Here is a 22,300-nt window from a genome sequence, read left to right as displayed (position 1 = left end):
CCAATTTAGAACTTCAACTTTAAGATCTGGTCTATCCTTTTCCATAATTATTTTAAATCTAATGGTATTATGGTAGCTCGCCCCAAAGTGCACCTCCACTGACACCTCAGTCACCTGCCCTGCCTTATTTCCCCAGAGTGGTTCAGGTTTTGCACCTTCTCTAGTAGGTTCATCCACATACTGAATCAGAAAATTTTCTTTTACACACTGAATAAATTCCTCTCCATCTAGACTCTTAACGCTTCAGCAGTCCCAGTCTATGTTTGGAAAGTTAAAATCTCCTACCATAATCACCGTACTTTCTTTCAGATAGTTGAGATCTCCTTACAAGTTTGTTTCTCAATTTCCCTCTGACTATTAGGGAGTCTATAATACAATCTCAATAAGGCGATCATCCCGTTCTTATTTCTCAGTTCTACCCAAATAACTTCCCTGGATGTATTTCCAGGAATATCCTCCCTCAGTACAGCTGTCATGCTATCCCTAATCAAACACTCCCACTCTCCCTCCTGTCCTGCCTTCCTTTCTATCTTTCCTGTAGCATTTGTATCCTAGAACATTTAGCTGCCAGTCCTGCCGATCCCTGAGCCATGTTTCTGTAACTGATATGATATCCCAGTCCCATGTTCCTAACCATGCCCTGAGTTCATCTGCCTTCCCTGTTCGGCCCCTTTGCATTGAAATAAATGCAGTTTATTTTATTAGTCCTACCTTGTCCCTGCCCGCCCTGACTGTTTGACCTGTTTCTGTTCTCAGTTGTACCAATCTCAGATTGATCTATTTCCTCACTATCTCCCTGCCCCCAGACCCCCCCCCCTTTTACTAGTTTAAATCCGCCCGAGCAGCTGTGACAAATCTTTATGTCAGTATATTCGTCCCCTTCCAATTTAGATACAATCCGTTCTTCTGGTACAGGATCCTTCTACACCAAAATAGATTCCAGTGATCCAAAAACGTGAATAGTTCTCCCATACACCAGCTCCAAAGCCATGCCTTCATCTGCTCTATCCTCCTATTCCTGTCCTCACTAGCTCATAGCGCCAGGAGCAATCCAGATATTATTATTCTCAAGAACCTCTTTTTAAAAATTCTGCCTCTCACCATGCAATCTCCGTCCATAATCTCAAACTTTTTCCCTTCCTGTGTCGTTGGTTCCAATTTGGACAATGACCTCTTGCTGGCCCTTCTCCCCGTGAGAACATTCTGCACCCTTTCTGAGACATCCTTGATCCTCGCACCAGGGAAGCAACACACTAATCTGCTTATTTTGCTACTGTCCACAGAACCGTCTGTCAGTACCTCAGACTAGCGAGTCACCTAACACAATTGACCACGTGGAATCCGACGTATCCCTTGTTGCATGAGAGCCAGTCTCCATACCACAAACTTACCTGTTTGTGTTACGTTCCCTTGTGAATCCATCACCCGCTACATTTTCCAAAACAGCATATTTGATTGAAATGGGGACAGCCCCGCAATACTCCTGCACTAGCTACTTCATTATCTTGCCTTTCTTGGAGTTAACCCATCTATATAACTGTATCTGGGACCTCCCCCCCTTCCTATAACTGCCATTCATCACATACTGTTGCTGTTACCAATTCTTCATTGTCTGAAACTGTCTCTCCAACCGATCCATTCGATCTGATAGGATTCACAACCAGAAGCATTTATTGCAGGTATAATCCACAGAAACCATTAAATCCTCCTTAATCTCCCACAGCTGACAAAAAGCGCATATGATTCGACTAAGGCCATTTGTGTTCCTTCACAATCTACAGACCCAGAAAAAAAAACTGTCTCATTTCTCTACAAAACACTGCCCAAGGCTATATTAATATTTATGGGTTATGTTTTAAGATTAATCAAGAGATATATCTCAAAAACATATAATTAAGGAATAACTCACTCCATCACTTCTGCAGACTTTCTGTAGGACACAGTTAAAACAATTCCCTTATCTGGCTGGGAACTTTGCTCAAACAGTTCCTCCAAACCAGTTGTAAATTTCACTGTTTGTTAATTTTCCTAGACACACTCCGATATCCAGCGATACATGAATTCAAACAGCAAAGGCAGTAACTGTGCAGGTACGCTGTCCTGTCAGTTTCTTCCCCTCACCATCTTCCCCTCACCATGTGCTGCCTTTGTCCGTTCTTTTCCCTCTTAAAACTGCTGTTTCTTTGACTTTTGTTTCGCAAAGTTCCAAAATAATGCAAGAGCTTACACAATAGTAATTGCTGCTTCTGGAATTCGAGGAAATCACCTCCAACACCTAAAATACCTTAAAAAGAGGAGCAGCTGTTACAGCCAGACACTTTTCCCGCCCAGACTTCTGAAAATCCAAACACACTACTCCCTCTGGTTGTCCGTGGTCTATGTTGCAAGAAACAACTTCAAATAATTCCGAAGTTTGTCAGGCATGATTTCTCTGTCAGAAATGGATTGTGATTCTCTGCAATTTTGCTGTTCATTTCTAAGTACCCAATATTACATCTTATATAATGGTTTCCAACTCTTTCCCTTCATATGTCAAATCAATTGGTCTGCAGTCCTCCATCATTATCTCTTCTTCCTGTGTACATAGGTGGATCATGTTTACTACCTTTCAGTTATCGACAATGGCTATGGCCTTTACAGGATCTGCAAGAAAATAAAACACAGTCACTGACAGTTCAATAAATATGCTGTTTTATTTCTGACATTTTGATATGAAGTATATCTGGCCCATCAGAATGAGCAATGATCAATCTAGCTCCATTTTCAAGTACTACCTTGTTGCTGATATGAATGGACTTTATGTCTTTCGTCCCACAAGTCCCATGTGATCACTTGCTTTACACAGAGGTTTCCTGGCGCTTTCTTCATGAATGCAGATGCAAAGTAGCTGGTTAGTTTCTGTGATACTTCCTTGTTCCCCACAATAAATTCTCCTATACCTTACAAATTTCCACATTTGGCCTTACTTTTGTCTTCTTTGGTTTATGGTTGTAGATGTAAGCAGTCTGTGTGTTTCCTGTTTGTTTGTATTCATGTTCTTTTTGATTTGCTAAACACTTTCTTAGTCCTTATTTTCAGAAAAGTAAATCTCTCTGTATGTTCAGGTTTCCACAATACTTGGAATTCTTCTGAAGCTGCTTCCTTAGATTTAATGCAATCATTAATTTGTTATGTAAACGATTAACGAGTCACCTTCCCTTTCTTTGGTGTTTGTAACTGAGTGATATGTACGTATTTTTCAGACTTTACAGTATTTCTATCACTAACAACCAGTATTTGTCTCACACTAAATGTCATATTGTATTTTTCCAATTCACTTGACCCTCCAGCCTCCGGGGTTCCATGATATTTGAGTGTAATTTTCAAACATTCTATATTGCTTGCAGGCGCCGTGTAAAATGCAACATATTAATGTCACGATTGGCCAATAGCTGCCTCAGAGCACGGTAAATAATTAGTCCTTCTGACCACACAACATCACGCCCAAAATAACCTGCTCTCTACTTTGGTTCTCTTCAGCCTACCTCATATACATATGAAATAGATTTTTCACAGCATTAGGAATCATTTAGTTAATGCAGTTTAGATGCAATTTTAGATCATCCAGTATTACTGCAGCACCCACGATATTTGCATATCTAAGTTTCAGAGAATCGAATGCACAAAGTTGCACAACAGTTTTGGTTTAGATATATAAGACACCAATGTGTGTTCCTCCATGTTGTTTGCAAGTTCCATACAAACTGATTCCGAAGAAGCTGAGGGATGTGTTCTGTGGTGTTATTAGTGATAGACGTTGACAAGACATTGGGGAGGCTCACCCCGCTGCTGAGATGATCTAAAGAAATGCACATCGATACAGGACAAGCAAAAATGACCTTCCCCGCTCGGCCAGGACAAATGTCTCCCTATTCTCTCTACTCCATCACACTCTCTGTATAGATGTTACAGCATCTGCCCCCGAACAAGGCTCTTGCTCCACCACTCTCACTATTGCATGCAACACTCTCTCTGTCACTGAAAGCAAATCGAGATTGAATTTATTGTTTTGCCAACATTGAACCAGTAAGACAATTTGATGCTGGGGACGTAAAAATGCGAATATTTTGAAAATTAGGGAGAGAACAGATGCCATCGAGATGGAAGAAGCCTGGGCATCAACCATCTTGCTCCGTAAGAAATTAGGAAATACTAACTAATTATATATATTTTTTCATATGAAACCTATTCACAGTAACCAGAAATACGACGACCCAGTGAATTCAGCAGCCATGAGAATAACATCACAGAGGATGGCAGTGGCTGTGTGGTTGTGAAATTAAGTTGATGTAATCTTCATAAGTGTCTTATTAAAACAGCATATTATTAGAGATTTGGGGGCAGTTTTGTGGGGTGGGTTGGTTAAAGTTGTAAATAGTTGTGGCGTAATGTTCACTTTTACAGTTAAAAATAAATTGGCGTTATTTTCTTTAAATAGTGGAAATTCGGAGTTCTCTGTCACTCATATTCTAATAGATTACGAGGGGAGGTGAGCTCTCCTGGGTGCATGGTTTAATTACCGGAGGCATTCACCACCATGTCGTTACACTTGCAAAGATCAACAGAGAGGAAAAAAAAAGAAATAACGAGTGAGAAAGTTAAATATGAGGTAAGCAAGCCAGTCATGTCAAGAAAAACTGTTAGAGCTTCTTTCGATACATAAAGGGCAAACGAGAGGCAAAAATGGGCATCTGATCGCTAGAAATTGACACAGGAGCGATAGTAATGTGGAACAAGGAAATGGCTGAGGAGCTGAAAAATTACTTGATGTCAGTCTACACGGTTGAAAACACGAGTAATATCCCAAACATTGAAACGACTTAGTGGACAGACCTGAGTAAGGTGGGCATCAACTAGGAGAAGGTGCTGGGAAAACTGAATGGCCTGATGGTAAGTAAATCACCTGGACCAGATGGACTCCACTCCAGATTTGTAAGGCAGACAGCTGATGAGACAGGGGAGGCGTTGGTGGTGATCTTTCAGGAATCTCTCGAATCAGGGAGATTCCCAGAGGACTGGAAAATCGCTAACGTGATACCCCTGTTTAAAATTAAAGCACAAAACGGAAAATTACAGACTGACTAATCTAAACTTGGCTGTACGTAAGATCCTGGAATCCATTGTGAAGGATGAGATTTCTGAATAGTTGGATGTGGATGGTAAAGTAAAACAAAGTTACCATGGTTTCATCAAGGGGAGGTCATGCCTGGAAAACCTGCTAGAAAACCTTGAGGATGTAGCAATCAGCTTAGAACAAGGAGAGCCAATGGATGTCATCCACCAGGACTTGCAGAAGATCTTTGACAATGTGCCGACAGGAGGCTCCTGAATAAAGCAAGGGCCCATGGTGTTAGAGGGAAAGTGCAAGCATGGATAGAAGTTTGTTTGTCTGGCAGGAAGCAAAGAGTGTCGATAAACATGTCCCTCTCAGGTTGACAGTCGGTGACAAGTGGTGTTCCATAAGGCTCAGTGTTGGGACCACAACTTTTCACTTCATACATGAACGATCCAGATGAAGGATCTGAAGGCATTCTATCTACTTTTAAAGATGAAACAAAAATAGGTATAGGGACAGGTAACGTCGAATAGGGAGGGAGGCTCACAAAGGATTTGGATAGGTTAGGATAATGGGCAAAGAAATGGCAGATGGAGTCAATGTGGGAAATTGTGGCAACATGCACTTTGTTTGGAAGAATAAAAACATGGACTACCGAGAAAATTCAGATGTCTGAAGTGCAACGGGACTTGGGCGTTCTACTCCAGGATTCTCTCAATGTAAACTTGCAGGTTGAGTGAGTAGTTAGGAAGGCAAATGCAGTGATGGAATTTATTTGGAAAGGATTTGAATATAAAAGCAGGGACGTACTTCTGAGGCTCTATAAGTCTCTTGTCAGACCATATTTGGAGTAGTGTGCGCTGTTCTGAGCCCCATATCTCAGGAAGGATGTGCTGACCTTGGAACGGGATCACAGGAGGTACACGGGAATGGTCCCAGGAATGAAAAGGTTAACATATGAGAACGTTTGAGGACTCTGGGTCTGTTCTTGATGGAGTTCAGAGGGATGTGGGGGGTATATAATTGAAACATACAGAATGCTAAATGGCCTGGACAATCCGGATGGTGAGAAGACTTCCATTGGTAGGAGACTCTAGGACCCAAGGATACAACCTTACAGTAAAGAGAGATCCTTTTATTACGGAGGTAAGGGGAAATGTCTTCAGCCAGAGAATGGAGAATCTATGGAATTCATCTTCACAGAAGGCAGTGGAGGTCAGGTCATTGTGTATATTTAAGATAGAGGTAGTTAGCTTCTTGAGTATCAAAGGGATCAAGGATTACAGGGAGAAAGCAGGAGAATGGTTTTGAGAAACTTGTCAGCCATAATTGAATAGTGGATCAGACTCGATGGGCTGAATGGCCTAATTTCTGTTCCTATATCCGATGATCTTATCGTTGTAAGCCACAGACTATTGCCCCCTCTCTCTCACTTTGTCCCTTCTGACAGGAAAATGTGAGAGTAACAAATCTGTGAGTCATCTTCACCAAACTTGGAGCATTCCTGTTGAGGATTCATGGGAATCGCTCCACTGATTGAAGGAAAGGAAATTCTGCTAAATCCAACTGTTCCAGGAAGAAGTCCCATACCAGCAGCTTGTTTGAGTAGAATAACTCGGAGACAGAATATCAGTTAGGACGCATTATCTCTTTTCCATTTGAAATGAGTTCAACTTCTATGAAACACTGGAAACCTTTTCCTATTCTTTTTCGTCTTCAGACATGTGCGATTGTGTATGTGTCTGTACGTGTGTGACTCTATGTCTCACATTTTTCGAGACTCTGGCCTAGATGACACTTCAAACCTGTTGTAACCAGTGGAGAAGTTGGGCTGGAAAAGGACACAGCAACCCTCCAAACTTTCTCGGAGCAGAAATGATAAATTCACACGGGCTGTTCAAATGGGAATTCTTTTGTTGTGGTTCTGTTCGCCGAGCTGGGAATTTGTCTTGCAAACGTTTCGCCCCCTGTCTAGGTGACATCCTCAGTGCTTGGGAGCCTCCTGTGCAGCGCTTCTGTGCTGTTTCCTCCGGCATTTATAGTGGCCTGTCTCTGCCGCTTCCGTTTGTCTGGACTAAGACTACATGCAGTTATAACAGACTGCGACATGGCTATGTTAAAAGGGATTTGTACCTAAGAGATAATGGGGACTGCAGATATTGGATAATTCAGTGCAGGTAAAGCATGGCGGTGGAAATGCACAATAAGCCAGTCAACATCCGAGGAGCAAGAGAGTCGACGTTTCAGGCAGGATCTTTCTTCAGGACTGGGGAGGGAGAAGGGGCTAAGAGAAAATGGGTGACGGGGTGATGCTGGGAGAAAGATCAGTGATAGGCGAGTGAAGGTAGGAGGGGATAGTGATAGATCGGCGGGGAGTGTGGAGCAGATGATGGGAAGGAAGATGGACATTAGATCTCCTCGAAAGGGCAGATTGAGTCCGGGGGTTGGATCTGGGATCTGGGTTGGCCAGGGGAGATTTATAAACCAGTGAATCCGATGTTCATGCTGTGTGTTTGTAGCTTCTGAGGCAGAAGATGAGGTGTTACTGGTAACATCCTGGTAATCTCTTCTCAACCATTTCCAGCTTAATAATCTCCTTCCTACAACAGAACTGCACACAGTACTTCAGAAGAGGTTGGATCAATATCCTGCACAATCTCAGCATGACTTCCCAACTTCTAACCTCAAATATATGAGCAATGAAGTAAAATTAAACACCCTACGCCACCAACTTCAAAGAATTATTCCTGCGCCCCGGGTCCCTCTTTTCTATATAACTGGCAAAGCCCACAATTAATTGTATAAGCCCTCCCCTTGTTTGTTTTACCAAAATGCAATGCCTCTCATGCATCCATATTAAACTCCATCTGCCACACCTCAGCCCAGTGAATGATATTACTGCCCCCTCACACTCTCCCTTCGGATTAAAACGACAATCCCCTCTCCAGAAGGTCTACAAACGCCAGCCATGTGTTTCCCAAAGACCCAGAGCTTGGTTTGCCTTGTGCAGGCAGAGGGAGGAGTCGGTAAGCAAAAGCTGGAAAGGAAACAGTTGCCTTGTATCAATGAAGATTTTAGGAAGAGGGAAGGCACATGATAGAGATTTGAAATAGTGACCGGTGTTTTGGGCCCAGAATTGTGCTCCTTTCTCCTCTCTGGTGTTCAATATTGATATCTACTTGAGATCCTTCATAGTGCAGAGTGTGTCTGCAGGATTTCTTTCCCTAATATAGCAGATTACTGGTAATAGCCATTTAAACCGGAAATCATAGCTAAGCAATTGAAGATGTTCATTGGTTATCTCAATGGCATAGCGAATGCACTCAACATCCTTTAGTTGAGGCTAATAACTTGTACTTTATTTCAATTAGAAATGTCCCCTGTATAATTTGGTAATGTTAACCAGAATATAATAAATCCATACACTTCATTTATGTCCCGAAATCTGGGCATGATTTCGGCCTTGTTTAATTGGTGGTGCCCACGTTTCTGCGCCTGAGCTCTGGATTCGATTCCAGTCCATGAATGTCTGATAGTGCCCCTATCTCTGGAGAAGGTGGAGTGGAGTCATCTCCTGTGGAGGTGTGTCACAGCATTTTACAACAGGCTGATGAACAAACACACAGACGCATCATGTTGCAGCTTTAGGGGCTAATGCTGAATGAGGGTATTGTCCGTATCACTGCGCCGAAAATTCTAGTTCCAAATCCCACAGAGATGTTTCATAATATGTCTGAACAAGTTGATTAAACTTTCTTTGGAATCGTGCCTTGATGGAGAAGGAAGAGGTACCACTACTGAATTTGAGACTAGACCCAGGATGACTGAAAGTGCAGCCAACCATCTTGATTAGAGTCACATTTACACTTTCCAGAGGATTATAAAATTATGAAGGGCACGAAGAGGGTGAGTGGTCAAGGTTCATTCCCCCCAGGGTAGGAGAGTCTAAAGCTAGAATGCATAGGTTGAAGGTAGGAAGAGAATTTTTTTTTCCTGCAGAGGGTGGTGCTTCTATGGAATAAACTGCCAGAGAATCTGGTGGAGGCTGGAACAATTACAGCATTTAAAAGGCAACTGGATGGCTTTATGATTAGTGGGACATGGGCCAAATGCTGGCAAATGGGAGCAGAATAATTTCGAATAATCGGATGGCATGAACGAGTTGAAGGGTCTGTTTCCCTGTTGTACATCTCTATGAATCATTGATTTAATTAATGAAGGACTCTTTGTAATCTTCAGCTGTTAACCATTATAAAGACACTGTCCACTGGACACCAAAACTTGATGTCATCCACAAATTTGCGAAATATACCTTCTATAACTCTCATCTAAATCATTTATATAAATGACAAACAAAAGTGGACCCAACAATTTTGCCTCTGGATCATCGCTGCCCACAGGCTTCCATTTCAAAAATAACCATCCACCACCACCCTGTCTCCTGCCATTAAACAGATATACACAGAAACACACACGCAATCACACACACATACAAAGATACCGACGCAACCATATCTTTAAGATAAAGGTTAGATTAAAACAATGATCGAGAGTTACAGTGAGAAGGCGGGAAAGTTGTGTTGAGAAACACACCCGACGGAATCAAACAGCAAAGTAGACTTGATAGGCCAAATGGCCTAAATCCAATTTCTTATGCTCTGTTTCCTTAAGGTGTCAGGATTATGTTCCAAGGGTGCAGTAGAAGCTACGTTTGATAAATACCTGACTAAGCAGTCAATGGGACTGTGGGATACGTTTGAGGGGCTGAATGGTATATGTTTGTTCCTATTTTCTGTGCCCTTGTTTCTGAAACGAGTAGGTGACTTGCTGTGAGGTTAATACACTTTAATATAAAAGGGGTCTCCCATTTCCATTTGAGATAACATTGCTCCTTTCTCCTTTGGATTATGCGACCTGTGGCGTTCTCATCCCCCGAGAACAGTGAAGTCTGTGTCATTGAGGATATTCAAGATTGATCCTGACTGACCATTGATGGACAGGAGGGTCAATGCTTATTGGGAACAGACAGGATAGGGGTATTCAGTTCCAATCAGATCAGCCATGATGTTTCTAAACTGAGCAGCAAGTTGGAGGGGACGAACGACCATCTGCTGCTCCTACCTCATCCGTTGCTCAGTCAATTCACCCACAAGGCTGTTACACAGGGAGAGAAAGATCCCATTCAGCCAGTCAGCATCGTGATAATACAGCAAGATCAGGCCATAATGCACCTCTATGGGTTTAGACAGGAATAGAATGAAGTAATCAAATCATTTCAATAAATTACACAGCACAGGAGGATGCCATATAACCATCCCAGGCTGTTACGCAGGAGCATGGGGCGCCTTGGGCAGCGTCAGGAAATACAGAGAAGAGATCATTATTCATTTTGTGTTTGGAAGCTGTAACTAGTGGAATTCTTCAGGGATCTGTGTGAGGTCATCAACAAATTACAATCCACACCAATGAGTTGGATGAAGAGGATGGATCTCAGTTTACTCATACATCAGGATAGTCAATCAATAAGATGTCAAATAGAGACAGAACGTCTCCAATGAAATTCAGACAGGAGAGGGCAGATCGTCTGCAATGGGATACATACAAGGGAAGGGAAGAGCATCTGCAATGAGATTCAGATGGGGAGGGCAGAGCATCTGTAATGGGATACAGACAGAGGGAGGGCAGAGCGTCTGAAATGGTATAGAGACAGGGTAGGGAAGAGCGTCTGCAATGGGATACAGACAGGGGAGGGAAGAGCGTCTGCAATGGGATACAGACAGGGGGAGGGAAGAGCGTCTGCAATGGGATACAGACAGGGAGAGGGAAGAGTTTCTGCAATGGGATAGAGACAGGGGAGGGAAGAGCGTCTGCAATGGGATACAGACAGGGGAGGGCAGAGTGTCTGCAATGGGATACAGACAGGGGGAGGGGCAGAGCATCAAGCAATGGCATACAGACAGAGGACAGTTTTGAGCAAACCATCAGCATAAAAAAAGTACTATATATGTGATGGGAATTCTCTGTTTTGGGGAAAAGACAAGACAGCAGAAAATTATTTAAATGCAAGGAGAATGCAGAACAGAGTGGTACAGAGGGATCTGTGTGTCTTAGTACATGAATCACAGTAAAGTACTCTGAAGATGCAGCTGGTAATTTGATAATAAATGGAATGATTCTGTTTCGTGTAAGGGGTGTTGTTTGATCGTAACGATATTTTTGCATCAGTACAGGGCATTGCTGAGATCACAGCTGATGTATTATGTGTCGTTATAATTGCCTTAACTGATAAAAACAAAATTGCTTTCGAAACGTTTCAAAGATTTTTCTCTTTACTCATTCTTGGGATGAAGGCATTACGTTACGAAGAAGGAACAGATCGACCTGAGAATCAGAGATGTTTTATTGACCATATAACATCTTGAGAAGTGTGTAGTTGGTGAATACCAGATGTATATTTCTTCTTATGTGCGAGAATAAAATTGGGGAAATAATTTAAGAATAAGTCAGGATCAAAGGAAAGGTTATTGGACCGAACAATTGAACTCTGATTTCTCTTCATATCTGATGCCAGACAGGCTGAGCTTTTCCAGCAATTTCTGTATTTGTTTAAGAATAAAACATATTCATCTTTACACAGATATTGTGAAGTAATCAAACCCTTATGATTACATTATGCAGGCACATATTAACACATCTTCAAAACAAGTAGGACCATTTATTGATAATGAATTGATTCGGTGTATGACAACAGCAATAATGCACTGGCCTGGAGTCGAGAATGTGATGGAGTCATATAGTTCGGACAATATTCAAGGAGAGCTCACATGGTCCCGTTTGGGGCCTGATAACGTTACTGATTTAATTTACAGATAGAAAAATGTAGCCTATCTGTGAAAGAACAGCCGATTGCTCCCATTCTGTTTCCCTGCCACTCAACACAGCACTGTGTGGGAGTGAAAAAAAGCCTCGTCGTCTTTTCCACTCATGGAGGATTCCTGATGATGATTCATTGGAATGTCCCCACTGCCTGAAGCAAAGTAATTCGGCCAAATCCAACTGTTTCAGGAAGAAATCCCATTGTCAGAAGGTTATGCGAGACGAATAACTTCAGAAGTAATTATTCAGACTCGATATGTGAGGGGATCAGACAAGAGATTCTATGGATGTAAATAGGAATCCAAGATGATGTATAGCCTTCTCCGTGCCAGGGTTCAGGATGTCTCAGAGCGGCTGCAGAACATTCTCACCGTGGTGGGGGAGCAGCCAGAAGTCATTGTGCACATTGGTACAAATGACAAAGGTAGAAGTAGTGATGAGGTCATGCAGAGTGATGATAGAGAGCGAGGAAAAAGGGTAAAAGATAGGACCACGACAGTGGTAATATCCGGTTTACTTCCAGTGTTCCGTGCTAGTGAGGGTAAGAACAGGCGGACATGGCAGAGGAATGCGTTAATAAATAATTGGTACAGGAGGTAGGGATTCAGAGTTTTAGATCACTCGGATCTTTTGTGGGGCAGAGGTGACGTGTTCAGGAAGGACGGGTTGTACCTGAATTGGAAGGGGACGAATATCCTGGCTGGCAGGATTGCTAGTGCTACAAGGGAGGGTTTCAACAAGATTGGCTGGTGTGGGGGACGGCGTGGGATTCTCAACAGCAGGGATACAAGTGCGAGGCTGGAAGGAGATACCGTAATCACAAACAGTAAAATAGAGTAAACAAACAGTAAAACAGAGATAGGTTAGTCAGGAACACGACAGGAAGCAAGGAATGCCTGTTGGATTAAATTGCATCTGTCTCAATGTAAGATGGCTGACAGGTAAGGCCGATGAACTCAGTGCGTGGAGAGATGCATGGGACTGGGATATTATAGCCATTACAGAAACATGGCTAACGGAGGGACAGGACTGGCAGCTTAATGTACCAAGGTACAGGTGCTTTATGTGAGACAGAGTTGGTGGAAGGAGGTGTGGGGGTTTCATTTTTGATTACGGCGAGTACCACAGCAGTAATCAGGGATAAAATAACTGATGGATCATCCAGTAAGGATTTGTGGGGGAGGCTAAGAAATAAAAAGGGAATTATGATATTATTTGGGTTGTACTATAGCCCCCTAATAGTAAACGGGAGTTAGAATAATTAAAATATGTAGAGAGATTGGGGAGACTTGCAGGGCCAACAGGATTTTAATTTTCCTAACATTGACTGAGAATTACATAGAATTAAGGACTGAGATGGGGTGTATCTATTAAGTGTGTTCAGATATGTTTCCTCAAGCAGTATGTACAGGGAGCAATTTGAGAAGGGATAAAACTTGACTTACTCTAAGAAATAGGGCAGGACAGGTGACTGAGGTGACAGTGGGGGAGCACTCTGGGACCAGTGACCATAGATTTAAAATACTTATGAAGAAGGACAAAACTGGCATGTGAGATCAATTTCCAAATTGGGGGAAAACGAATGTTGATGGAATTAGATAGGAGCTTGGAGGGGTTAGTTGGAGAAATTTGTTTAGAGGCGAAGGGACCTCCGGCTAGTGGGAGGCCTTTAAAAGTGAAATGGCTGGAGTTCAAGGTCTATATGTTCCTGTGAGAGTAAAAGGCAAGGTTGGCAGGAAGAGGGAACCCTGGATGTCAGGAGATATTGAAGCTTTGACAGGCAAAAAGGAGGTGTGGCTGAGGTCCATGCAGCTGGGATCAAGGAAATCCCTGACGATGTACAGGGAATACAGGAGTTTACCGAAGAAGGAAATCAGAAGGGCGAAGAGGGCGCACACAATAACATTGTCTGAGAAGATTAGGGTGAATCCAAAGAGGTTCTTTAAGTATATTAAAGTTAAATGAATAACTACATTAGAATATGACCCCTCAAGGTTCAAACTGGACATGCATGTCTAGAACCATAGGAGATGTGTGAGATTCTCAATGGATGTTTCTCCTCTGTCTTTACTGTGGAGAAATACAAGAAGACTTGGGAGGTTAACAAAGGTCGTGGTGATATCTTGGGGTTAGTCAATATCACAGGAGAGGACGTGTTGGATGCATTAGAATGTATGAAGGTGGATAAATCTCCTGGTCCTAAACAGATGCATCCAAGAATACTGCAAGAGGCTACAGAAGAAACTACGGGGACCTGCGTGATATTTTTGCATCATCGTTAGCCGCAGGTTAGGTTATAGAATATTGAAGTGTAGCAAACTTTGTGCCATTTTTCAAGAAGGGAAGCAAAGATAAAATCTGGGAACTATAGACCGAGAAGCCTAACATCTGTAGTAGGTAGGTTACTTGAGAAGATTATGAGGGATAAGACATGCACACGTTTGGAAAGACAGGGTTTGATGAGAAATAGTTTATTTTTTTCAATTTCCTACAGGATAGAAACAGGCCATTTGGCCCAACAAGGCCACACCGACCCTCTGAATAGCAACCCACCCAGTCCCATGCCCCTAATCTATATTTACCCCTAACTAATGCACATAAGGCTGTTGACAATTCACCTGACCTGGACATCTTTGGATTGTGTTAGGAAAGTGAAGCTCCCAGAGGAAAGCCACGCAAACACAGGGAGAATGTGTAAACTCCAAAAGAGAGTCACCCGAGGCTGAAATCAAAGCCGGATCCGTGGCACTATGAGGAAGCAGTGCTAACCACTGAGCCACCATGCCACGCTTGCCTTTTTTAAACGCAGTTCAATGACACACGTACAAAATCTATTCTGTGTTGCTGGAAAAGTGCAGCAGGTCAGGCAGCATCCAAGGAGCAGGAGAATCGACGTTTCAGGCATGAGCCCTTCTTCAGGAATCATCCTGAAGCCCTCCCTGAAGAAGGGCTCATGCCCGAAAGGTCGATTCTTCTGCTCCTTGGATGATGCCTGACCTGCTGCACCTTTCCAGCAACACGTTTTCAGCTCTGATCTCCAGCATCTGCAGTCCTCACTCTCCCCACAAAATCTATTCTGCCCTTCACCAATGATGCACGTTCAAATGCCACAAGCCATGGATAATTTATTGTCCATTGAAAATGTCATCTTACTATTATTTATTATTGCTTGTTGGTATTTATTTTAATAATTATTATTAATAGTTGTTTTTAGACTGGAACGATTGTATGACTTTGTGACTGGGAGATCCTGCCTCACAAATTTGTTTGAGTTCTTTGATGAAGCGACCAGGAATGTTGATGAGGGTAGCGCAGTCGACATAGTCTCTATGGTTTTCAGTAAGGCCTTTGATAAGATTACTCTTGATAGGTTGGTCTGGAAGGTTAGAATCGCATGGAATCCAAAGGGAGCTGACAAATTGTCTGCACAATTGGCTTGATGGTAGTAAACAGAGGGTTATAGTGGAAGGATGCTCTCCGACTGGAGGCCTGTAACACATGAAATGCCTCAGTGATTAGTGCTGGGCCCATTGTTGTTTATTATCTATTTCAATGATATTCTTCAGAATGTATAAGGCATGATTAGTAAATTTGAAGGTGGCACTAAAATTGAGGGTATTGTGGACAGTGAGGAAGCTTATCAGAAATTGCAGCAGGATCTTGATCAACTGGAGAAATGGGCAGAGGAATATTTTTTGCAAACTGAGATCAATGTAGGAGTTTCATGGTGAATGGTGAGGCCTTAAGCAGTGTCGTTGAGCAGAGGGACCATGAAGTTCAGGTCCACCGTTCTCTGAAAGTGGAGTCCCAGGGAGACATGGGCAGTAAAGAAGGCTTTTGGCTCACTGGCAGTCAACGGTCAGGACATGGAGGAGAGAAGTTGGTAAGTTATATTGCAGTTATACAGGATGTCGGTGCGACTGTACTTGTAGTGTTGTGTTCAGTTTTGGTCACGTTGCGATCAGAAGGATGTTTTTAAATTGAAATGTGTGCAGACGGAATTTACAAAGATGTTGCCAGGACTCAATAGTATGAATTATAGGAAGAGGTTGGACAAGCGAGAACTTTTTTTTCTTTAGACCGTAGGAGATTGAGGGGGATTTTATAGAAGTGTACAAGATTATGAGAGGCATGGATAGGGTGAATGGACTGAACTTTTTTTCCCAGTGTTGGGGAATTGAGGGCTAGAGAGCATCAATTTAAGGTGAGATGGGAAGGAATAAAAGGGAAACTGATGGAAACAGTTTTACACAGAGAGTGGTACACAAAGGGAATGAACTGCCAGCAGAAGGGGTTGAAGCATTTGTATTAACATTATTTAAACGGTATTTGGACAATTACATGGACAAGAAAGGACAACAAGTGACATGTGCTAGGAAAAAAGGTGAATGTGGATGGATATTTGTGTCAGCATGGACCAGTTTGGGCCGAAGGGCCTCTCTCCATGCTGTAGGATTTGATGACTCCATAAGTGTAATAGCATTTGGGTCAAACTCTCATTGTTCCTTCCGTCATGAGTTCGAATAATACTTGGACAACGTTCTTTTAAGATAACTTTGCAGAGCTTTTCCTTTTCAGTTTGATATCCATCAGTGTGTGTGTGTGTGTGTTCAGCAGTATTTTTCAAAAGGAAATACCAATGTACATATTTGCAATATCCACTCGTCATTATTCTTTCCATCATAGTTTGAGCAACTTTGCTTTGGTCATATATGTGTTGTTTTAACAGATTAAAGAAATCTGTCTGACTTGTTCCTAACACTGACTCTGACACACTCTGAGAACTATATCATTGGCCATATCACCAATCTAGTTATAATTATTTTTTTGTGGCTAGTGGACGAGTGGGACTAGAAAAGGGAACATCGATTCAAAACACAAGAAATTATAGACTCAGTCGGCCTAATGCCAGTGTGGAGGAGATTGTTGGAGGGAATCCTGAGGGATAGGATTTACATGCATTTAGAAACATGAGGACTTATTAGGAATAGTCAACATGGCTTTGTACGATGGAAATCATGTTTCATTAATGTGATTGGTATTTTGAAAAAGTGACGAAGAAGATTGAGGAAGGCACTGTGGTATACTTTATTCACACAGACTTCAGCAAGGCATTTAATAAGGTTCCTTATCGTAGACAGAATACTAAGGTTAGGTCATATGAAATTCAGGAAAGGCTGATCAATTGTATACAAAATTGGATTGAAGGTAATGCGGTGTTTTCCAGACTGTAGGCCTGTGGGCCGGGGTGTGCTGAAAGATTCAGTGCTGAGCTCAGTGCTTTTTATCATGCATATACACAACTTGTATGTGATTATCGGCGGTATGGTTAGTAGGTTTACAGGTAACATAAAAAAAAGTGGGGCAGTGGACAGTGATGATTATTTCAGAGTACAACGGCACCCTTGACAAACAAAGGGCCAAGGACTGGCAGATAGAATTTAATGCAGACATTTGTGAGGTTTTGCATTTTGGAAAGTTAAAGCAGGGTGGTACCCTGGGGAATGTTGCGAAACAAAGAGACTTACGGATGCAGGATCATAGTTCCTTGAAAGTGGAGTAGCAGGTAGACAGAGTTTTAATGTTCAGTCAGAACATTGAGTATAGGAGATGGAGTAGCATATTACGCTTCTACAGGACGTTGGTGAGGCCACGTTAAGAATATTGCATACAATTCAGTTGGCACTGCTAAAGAATGGATGTTGCTAAGGTTGAGAGGGTGCAGAAAAAAATTACAAGGATTTTCTGGAACCTGAGGAATTGAGCTGTAGGTGAGGATGAACAGGTTGGGGCTTTTCCCCCTGGACTGTTGGAGACTGAATAGTGACATGACAGAGGCTTATAAAATCCTGAGGGCCATTTATAGTCTCAATGGCCAACATATATTTTTCCCAGTGTAGGGACTTCCCGAACTAGACGGCAGAGGTTGAAGATGACAGGGGAAAGATTTAGATGGAACCTGAGGGGAAACTTTTTCATACAGAGACTGGTGGGTGCACGGAAAGTGCTGTGGTGAAAGCGGGTACAATTACACGTTTAAAATATATCTGGATAGATACATATATAGAAATGGTTCAGAGGGATACGGACCAAATGCTGGCAGTGGGACTAGGTCAGGTTAAGACGCCTCATCGGCATGGAGAATTTGGACAAAAGGATGTGTTTCCATGCTGTATGACTCTCCTATTCTATCACAGTGATGAGGAAAAATGCTAAAAGGGCTTTTGAATGGGAATTCTCTTCCCCAGAAGTTTGTGGTGCCTCTCTGATTGCAAGTATTCACAGCTGAGTGAGTTAAAGATTTCACAGAGACTGCGTCATGGCTAATGGGATACAGACAGGAAAGTGGGGCTGAGACCAAACCTGATCAGCCACAATCTTAGTGCCTGGTGGAGAAGGCTCAAAGTATCTCAGGACCCACTCCTACTCGTCAGTCCCCTGTTTCTGTGTTCCATTTAGACCCTCAAACCTGCTGGCTCTGAGCAGTTGGAGGCCACTTCCTGCTATCACCTGGTGCACAGAAACAGAGGAGAACATTCACTCCCTCATGACTGTCACACATGGTTTGGGAGATTTGGAAATTGTAATTGGAAATCCCAGGCTGGATATGAAAGCGATCCGTCATTTCTCTTTACAGAGCTTCCCCTTGTGCTCCATTTGTTGGTAGACCCAGATTCACTGTGAATACAGCCCCCATACCTCACCCAGAGATGGCTCACAAAGTCCTCTGGGCTCCTTGACTGCAACATCCCATAACAGACCTTTAAGGAAGGTACCTTCCTGTAATTAATCTCATTTTATCTAATCTAATCTAATCTAATCTAATCTAATCTATTCTAATCTAATCTAATCTAATCTAATCTAATTATCCAATAACAGAATGTGAGAATATCAGAAACAAAGGCAGGTCGTTCACCTCCCAAGCTTGCCTTGCCTTTCACTAAGATCATGGCTTCTTACCCCTCACCACTCTGATACATCAAAATCCGTCTCCAACCTCTATGAGCACTTCCATTGAACACAGAACAAAGAACAGTAGAACACAGTACAGGGCATTCGACTCTCGATGTTGTGCCACCCGCTTATCCGACTCTATGATCAGACTATCCTACATGATAGTCATGTTCTTCCATATGCCTATCCAAGATTCACTTAAGTTTCCCTCACGTAATTGACTCTACTTCCACTGTTGGCAGTGCATTCCACACACCCACCACTCTCTGTCTAAAGAACCTACCTCTGATATCTCCCCTAAACCTTCCTCCAATTACCTTAAAATTATGACCCCTTATGATAGATATTTCTGCCCTCGTCGCTAACTATTCACTCTGTCTATGCCTCTCATCATCTTGCACACCTCTATCAAGTCACCTGTCATCTTTCTTTCCTCCAATGAGAAAAGCACTTGCTCCCTCAAGCTTTCTTCATAAAACTTGCCCTCCAGTCCAGGCAGCATCTTGGTAAGTTTCTGGTCTAAAGCTTCTACATCCATCCGAGAATGGGATGAGCATAACTGAACACAATATTTCAAGTGTGGTCTATCCAGGGCTCTATAGAGCTTCAGCATAACCTCACGGCTCTTAATCTCAATCCCCCTGCTAATGAAAGCCAACACACCATGTGCCTTCTTAACCACACCATCAACTTGGGGAGCATATTTAAGGTATTTGTCGACACGGACCTCAAAGTCGCGCTGTTCCTCCACACTGCCAAGAATTCTGTCTTTTACCATGTATTCTGCATTCACATTCGAGCTTGCAGAGGTATTCACTTCACACTTTTCCAGTTTGAATTCCATCTGCCACTTCTCAGCCCAGCTCTGCATCCCATCAATGTCCCGTTGCACCCTACAAAAGCCCTCCACATTCTGTACCACTCCAAAAACCTTTGTGTCATTGGCAAACTTGCTAACCCACTATTCCACACACCCATCCAAGTCATTTATAGAAATAATAAAGAGTAGGGGTCCGAGAGCCACTCCCTGCGTAACACCACCGGTCCCTTTCAGTGACCTAGCTCCCTGAACTCTCTGTGTAAGAGAATTCCTTACATTCACTACCCTCTGTTTGAAGAAAACCTTCTCTGCTTCTCCATCATGACCTATTGATATGAGCAATAGAGGGAACACAGGGGCTCAGGTAAGAGAGACTGGCCCTGAACTCAAGGCAGTATTTGACTGAGGATGAGATCAAGGAGCCTGAGGAAAATCACACTTAATGAGAATCGATTGTGACCTCTCCACTGTTTGGAGTCATTCACGGCACAAGGGAAGATGATTACCATTGGTGGGCATCAATCATCTCGGCCATGGGGCATCTCTGCAGGAGATCCACAAGGTAGCTCCCTCAGCCCAGGCATCTTCTGTTTGTCAGCGGGGAATCCTGCAGTTTGGAAGGAGGCCGTTCAGTCCATTTAGTCAAAACTGAGCAGAAGTGGGGATATTCACTGAAGTTTACATAATGTTTAGAACAAGTTGTCCCTCTTCAGCTCTTGAAGCAGTCTGTGTCCATGTACAAGTAGACCTGGACAACATTCAAGATTGTGCTATTAAAATCTGGGTAACATTCATGTTACAGCACTGTACATTTCCACAGTAAAACGAGGAGCACATTGAGCACTTCAATCTGGTTTCACAAGAATATGAGGAAGCCATTCAGCCCATCAAAACTACTGAGCAAAAAGAGGGATAGCCCATTCAGTCCCTCCTGCCTATAAAACAGGAAATGAAGGAATCTGCTCACTCCCACACCCACATAAAAAGGATCAGAAAGAGACCATTTTACTCCCAGTGTCATTAAAAAGGAACAGGAAGAGGTCATTCAGCTTCTCAAGCCACTAACACAGGAACAGGAAAGGGTCAGAGATGTGTTAACGCTGCAAACAAATGGAGCAGGGGCTGCACAGATAGACTGCTCCAAATTGATCCACATGACTTAATTACTCATAGTACATAAGTGTTACTTCAACATGGTTTTCTGGCATTCGAAATGAAGCCAACCTTTTTAAAGTATTTTCCAAATAATTGCTTTCAATCTCCAAGAAGGCAGACCCATGGTCGCCATGGGGGTCAGAAGCTGGTGGGGAATGACTAACCCTTTCAAAATAAAGTTATAGTAGCTGCTGACAGGATTGTGCACAAAGTGACATTCAATGCAGTGTCAAACACTAACTGTGCATTCAAGTGTCCCGAGTTCATTCAGAGCCTGTAGCTCTCTGTCAATCGACATGGGGCTCTGCAGATGCATGTAAACTATCGGGAATCATGAAAAGTATGGAATTTTCACACTATTCAGCTGTTTGGGACAGAATTAATATCCGTCCATAATCATCAGGTTTCAGCTTTTTATTTTCTCAGAGCCCTACACATTAAGCACATAGTCACTGCACTCACTCTGCGTGGTCACTCACTCATCATGCCAGGGTTTAAGCTGGTAAAACTCCTTTGTGCTGTCTCGGTGACAAGGAGATCATTATCTATAAAGCAGACTAAACAAATACTCTCGCAACAAAAATCGACCAATGGGAAAGATGTTCTAACTCTGGTGATTCAATTATTTTGCATGAACAGCCACATATCACTTACATCCTGCCCCATAAGAATTCTGTTTGCGAATTGTGACCAAGGACGTCCAGGCCCTTTTCAACAATAGCACTTCCCAATCTCTCACCATTTAATAAATATAAATGTACATCTGAATCATTGTTATACTTTGGAAACAGCTATTGCCCAAACACTGATCCTGCTGCCACCCATCAAGCCTTCAGTCCAGAGAAAAACAGTATTTTTTTCGTATCTCCATTACCAATGTTTAATCCATATGGTATATATTCCTCCCCGACATACCCATGGGCTCTCACATTCCCCATTCACCTGTATTCAATCAGGTCAAGCGTCTTCTAAAAACTCAAATAGTCCACTCCCATTGGTTCTCAATTGTCGATGGCATAATGCGCAATCTCCACAAAAAGGTTTATCGATGACCATTTCCCTTTCCTGAATCTAGGCCGTTTCTACCAAATCATATCATTATTTTCCAAGTGTCTAGTTGTCACGTTCCTTATAAAAGGTTCCAATGATTTTTTATTTTCTCACAGCTAACATCAAGCTATTTCGTTTTCTGTTTTCCCTCTCCGTCCTGTTTTAAATATTTGTTTTCAATAGTTGTTTTCCAGTCTGCAGGATCCTTTCCAGAATCTAACTAGCCTTGAAGAATAATCAACAATTTTTTCACTAGCTCTGTTTTCATCCCCTCAATACTCTGGGATTTAACTCATCAGATGCAGCAACTTATGAAACTTCAGTTCAATTAGATTTCCAAAAGGATACCC

This window comes from Chiloscyllium punctatum, chromosome 6 (assembly GCF_047496795.1).
Source record: "Chiloscyllium punctatum isolate Juve2018m chromosome 6, sChiPun1.3, whole genome shotgun sequence".
Classification (NCBI taxonomy): domain Eukaryota; kingdom Metazoa; phylum Chordata; class Chondrichthyes; order Orectolobiformes; family Hemiscylliidae; genus Chiloscyllium; species Chiloscyllium punctatum.
This window is presented reverse-complemented; position numbering follows the sequence as displayed.